Source organism: Nansenia antarctica (genome assembly GCF_963989245.1).
Source record: "Nansenia antarctica genome assembly, chromosome: 5".
Taxonomy (NCBI): domain Eukaryota; kingdom Metazoa; phylum Chordata; class Actinopteri; order Argentiniformes; family Microstomatidae; genus Nansenia; species Nansenia antarctica.
In genome coordinates, this window is record NC_137690.1 from 24,537,630 (window position 1) to 24,543,851 (window position 6,222).

Sequence of the window (6,222 nt, forward strand, 5' to 3'; positions counted from 1 at the left end):
AACGGAGGGCCCAATTTTGGTCAAGGCCAGTGGTTGGAATACAGTACAGTACATTGTACATAGCAGTGAACAGGGCTATGTGTAATGCAATGGTGTCGGACCATACCTTGGTTTTCCTATTGAAAATGAGTCCCTCTCCTTTGCCTGTAGGAGAATTCATACTAAAAGGCATCCCTGGGGCTTAAATGCATTACCTCATCCGATTAGAATATTGCCATGTAGTGGGGTGGTTATTATAGTCACTGCTTTATTTCTGTGCCCATTGTCCAGAGTCAGCTTCAGCACAGAGAACCCATTGTAAATGAATAGGAAAGGTAAAGTCTAACCAACATTTTGTACCCAGTGGTCTTAAGGAATATGGATTATAAATGAGGGCGTGAATGGACCCGCTGTGGTTTCAATATGTATGAACCTCTTTCATGTGCAGAGTACGGCCTCTTTGTCTGCCTCAGCAGGTGAGAGGAAGGAAGGAAGGAAGGAAGGAAGGAAGGGGGGGACACTTGTTAGTGGCACACAGAGAGGGGACGGTCGTGTGCTGAATCACAGCACCTGCAGCAGAAGGGATGAGGAATGGTATCAAACATGAGGAATGGTACATGTGGTTGATACTTTTCCTGATTCCCTCCCATGCATTACAATGAGCCCGTCCTCTCATTTCTACCTCCACCAGCCTCCTCGGACCTGCCAGGTAGATTTTCTCAGCCTGGGCCAAGCATAGAGCCATGCGGTCTTCAATACTGAAGCTACTGTCAATGTCTATGCTGGTGTTTATGGCTATGACTACCATGTTTACACATGAGTTAGCTATAACCTAACCTGACTCCAAGTATATACAGTATGTATGTATGTATCAGGCACGTGCTGTGAGCTTTTAGATTGGGTAAGCATAAAATATAGAAATACACGTAATTACACATACACGCTATCAGTGAACGCAGTTTCAAGGAAATGCAATTTTGATGCCCTAGAACCCGCTAATAAACGGTAGTGTCACTTTGTGATCAGATTACCAAAAACAAAAAAAACAGTTGCCAGTTTCGACTATATCAGGGGTGCTCATTGTTCAATCTTTTTTGAACCAAGATCTTTTCAAGTAGCCAGCCTGCTGAAATCTACAAGTCCAGTTTCAACATCGCAAACGCACACATGCACAACACAGACACACACCGTTTCCAACCGCCATAGTAAACTCACAACACACTTTCTTTTCACACTTTGTCACACAGGCACTTGACATCACATCACAGACCCTCCCTCTCTATCTCTCTCAAACACTTTTGGTCCAGAACCACTGGCACGGACAGCGACATTAGGCCAATCTCAGCGATTGATTAAGCAGCTCTCTCTCCAAACACAACGGCACATGACTATTCAAAGGTAAAAGCAGAGGAAGTCTTAAATAAGAAGCCATAACCAGCAGCACAGCAGTACCCAAACTATAGCTAAACAAGCACAGATCGCCACCAGCCTCGCGAATCATATAAACCAGCGAAGAAGCCATGACGTACATTTTAAAATGATATCTTACCTTTACTTGAAAACGAGGTCCATGCGCCTCTCCTTGCGAAGGAACACCTCTGTCACTTTAGTGTAGAAGTCACTCGCCTGTTGCAGTTTGGAAAGTCTCTTTTTCAATTGAGATCAGGGCCAGTGATGACACTGACAGTAATGTCCATATTCACTAAATTTAAAAAGCAAGTTATCCTTATTGATTAGATCGTTTGAGCTAGCATAAACTATTCTGCCAGGCGAGAGAAAGTAGTGTGAAACGTTAAGCAGGGTGCGAAATAAGGGGGAGCTCGGGGAGCTATAGCTCCCCTAGTGGTGACATGAGCTCCCCTGGAAACATGGTTTGCGAAATTTTGGGGGAGCTCTAAAATATTGATATGATAGCCAAATAAATGCTATTTTGGTCATGGTTTTTCTCAAAGGTGTAAAATAAGGGGAAAATAATAATAAAAATATGTTTTTATGATTCATGAAAAAAAAAGATTCTAGCCTCGAGCCGCTCGGAGCGTGGGGGCGCTGTCTGCAGGCATCCACTACCCACTAACAAGCTTGTTTACTACGTGTGTTAAAAAAAACTGTCACCTGCGCGCGCCATTGTTGAAGAAAAGATGTCGAAAAGAAGAAAGCAACTCACCTTGGGCGATTTCTATCCAAAGAAGTCCAAACAAAACGATGAAGAGGAAAATCCATCTGTAGTTGGTGGTGGTAGCACATCTGTAGCTGCTGGTGGCACATTGGACGTGGGGACTGATGCTGCTACAACAGAGCCGAGAGGAGAGACAGCTAACATTAACTTGGTAGCTAATGCTAACTTGACAGCTAACGTTACTGTGGGGGCTGAAGAGACACATGACAAGCCAAGAGAAGAATCTAACGTGGAAACTAACGTTAGGAAGACAACAAAAAAAGAGGTCGGAGGAGATGAGGAAGAGGATGATGATGATGATGATGATGACCACCCGCTTGTTGCTGGAGATGGGGGGTGCGAAGATGCTGGGGTCCCTCTGGCTGGCTGGACCAAAGAACAGTGGAGTGACTGGACCAGACGTCTCCCGTGGCTGTTCTCAAAGAATAGTTGCTTAGGCTGTACTGTATGCAGGGATGCCAAAAGCCTTCTCCTCACTGATAACGTTGGAACGCACTTGTCAGAAGAGTGGATGAACGGGGACGTAACCAGTAACAGACAGAACAACTTGCGTAAGAAAATCTACAAGCACCGGGATAGTGTGGCGCACAAACGGGCAGTTGAACTGGCAGAAACAAGACAAAAAGAAATAATGCCAAACAGGATTCTCTCTATCAACGCAAAGTTGTTCGAGGAAACATCAATCGCGTTCAGATCCGCCTATATGGTAGCCAAGGAAAGGATGGCTTTTAAAAAACTTCCACCCGTCATGCAGCTCCAAGAGATCAATGGGGCAAAGGTAGGCCCTGTACACAGATCCGATAAATCCTGTGCTGAGATTATTCACCACATTTCACACGAAATGTGCAAAAAGTTTGTTGTTAATGTTAAAAAGGCCCAGTCAAAAATAAGCATCACTATTGATGAGAGCACAGTGCACGGACGTGCGTATATGATTTTATATGTGAGATGTGACGTGACAGGAAAAGGGGATGTGGACAATGTCTATTTAGACCTCACAGAGCTAACGCAGGGCACAGACGCTGAGTCCATCTACAACAGCCTGAGAGAGGCTCTACGTAAAGCAGGTTTTGATGATGAGTTTTTGGCTAATAATCTCATCAGCATAGCCACTGATGGTGCTTCTGTCCTCATGGGCAAAAACAGTGGAGTCATTGCTCGCCTGAAACAGGATTTCCCAAATATACTGTCTGTACATTGCCTTTGCCACCGTGCAGAATTGGCAGTCCATGACGCTCTAAAACTTGTTGCTGGATGTAACCACTTTGAGTTTTTTATTTCAAAACTGTACGCTTTGTATCACCAGTCCGCGAAGAATGCCAGACTACTCGAGGAGGCAGCAAAGGAATTGAACGTGCAGGTTTTGAAAATCGGGCAGATTTTTACCATAAGGTGGGTGGCAAGTAGTTTTAGAACTGTCAAAGCCGTCTGGAACAACTACCCTGCGTTAGCGAGACACTTTAAAACCGCAAGTGAGGATCCGTCTCGCAGTGACATTGAGAGGAAGAAATTCCTTGGGCTCCACAAACGGCTCTCAAACGCTGGATTTGTAGCCGATCTGGCTTGCATGAAAGACATGCTTCGTGAACTGCAGGCCCTGTCACTACGGTTGCAGCAAAGGGACATAGATATAGTGAGTGCCAGTCGTCAGATTCAGCAGTGCATTGATGTAATTAACGCTATGAAAGTGGGTGGAGGTAAATCAGCACAGAAGGCTGAGGAACGCATGTCACAAGGATTGTTCAAAGGTGTGGAGCTAGTTGAGAGTCTGAGCAGCGGTAAGATTAAAAGGGGTCAATTCTACCAGGCTGTTATCGACAACCTTACGAAGCGAATGCCAGAGTCAGATCTCGTTCATATGCTCAAACCCCTCTACAAGCGCTTTTGGCCACAGGACCGCAACGCACTCATCCTTTATGGAGAAAAAGAAATACGGGCTATTGCGAAAAAACTTGGCGAATCTGCCAGTGAAGCAGTGCAGGAGTTTCGTGACTGGAAGCTGCAAGATGCTGCACCAGGGAAAGTGCTGGAGAAGCTGTCCATAGCAAGCAGAACATACCTGCCCACGTCATCGGAGTGCGAGAGGGGCTTTTCAGCTGTAAATGACACTGACAGTAAGATTCGCAATAGACTGCGTGAACCCAGCCTCTCGTCACTACTTTTTGTGGACCTTAATGGACCTCCATTGGAGAGATTCGATCCAATGCCTTTCGTCACATCTTGGCTTAAATCAGGTCATCGCCTGTCCACATCATGGGCTCCTGGACGTAGAGCAAAGGCAGCTGAACCCAGGCCTCTGTGGTCGCTTCTGTGTTAAGGTAAGACCCGCTTTATATACTTGGCTTCTGCTGTGTTGTAGGCCTATGGATTGCTGTGTTATAATGAGAAGGGCTATGTGCATGGTTGTTGTTAAAGGAGCATAGTCTACTACTTGCTACTGAGATGCTAACCCGACGGATTGTCCGGTTGAGGCGCCGTGCGTCCTAGTTTGATGTGTTGCTGTTGGTTATACAAGATCCGTAGTCGTTGGTTTGCTGCATAATAAACATTTATTGTGTTACTATGTGCCATCAATGGCTTAATCACTGGTACAAACAATAACAATAACAAACTTAGCGCCGAAAATCGCACGCGCGCGTTGCGCACGGAAAGCCACCGGCCCCGATTTGGGCTTTTTTTTTTTTGTCGTGGGCTTTTTCCGTGGGCTCCCCCGCACACCGTGATGTAATTCGCACACTGACGTTAAGTGAACTTGAAAATGATAGCCAATCAGTAGCTCTTATCGGAATGAAAGAACTACTGATTGGCTGTAAGCATGCTTACCCTGGCCACATTAAACAGCGGGCTGAGGCATCGGAAAAAAAATAAAAATAAATGTTCACGCATTCGAATGTACGCGAGGGAAAGCAGAGAGAGAAGTGCTTATAATGCAACGCAATGCATGCAGGCAGAGTAGGAAGTGCTTACTCCTACAGGTGGCGCCAAAATGCAACGTCAAAATGAATGACTCCTGCTGCCCTGGGACCTAAAATACGACTCTTTTAATGAAATCAAACAAACGGTTTACATGCACTTTTATTTTAATATTTTCACTGTCCTTTTTTCGTTGGGTAAGCACTGCTTATTCTGCTTATATGGACGGCACGTCCTTGGTATGTATGTATGTATGTAAAGTATGATCACATAGCATATTGGTAGCTGGGGTTAGATCCTAAAGCCAGAAAGGACTATGGTTGCAGATTCATTGTGGAGTTTCAAGTCATAGTGTGTTTGTTGGTCTGGGGAATCATTAGGATTACGTTATTACGTTCTAGCACTAACTGGTGTCCCTCAGCCTCATCCACCTCAGCTGAGCCTCAGACAGGGAAAGTACTGATCATTTACAGGGTAGAGTTTCTGGGTGTTGCAGAATTCCTCAATACTTTTATGCTGTTTTTTTCTGTATTGTTTTCATGAAGACCGCAGCCAACCCAGCCAACCCAGCCACCCCAGCCTGTCCTTGTAATAGATGTATAATTATACATTATTATTATTATTATTATTATTATTATTATTATTATTAAAGCCTCATCTGATTCTACTTGACTTTTCTTACACTAAATAAGCAGACAACAATTATTTGCACATAGTGATAATTACATTGGAGTCAGATTATCAATAGTATGTTGCTATTAAGAAAATATAGCCGAAAGTCTCTGCCAAATATAATTATGGAATCAGATTTTAATATAAATCTGTCTACACAGGTTTCGACATCCAGCGAATTGATATTGAGATCTGATCACCTACACAATTTGATGTACCCTGCACATCTCACACACACACACACACACACACCCACACATGCACGCGCACGCACACACACACACACACACACACACACATATTGTGTATTGTACTGTTATTATTCGATTTATTTAATTCCTATCCTTTTATTTCACTGCACTGTTGAGAGGAAGCTTGAAATAAGCATTTATGTAATTGTACCGCTTACAGCTGTATCATGTGCATATGACAAACGAACACACACACACACACACACACATGCACACACACACGCACACACA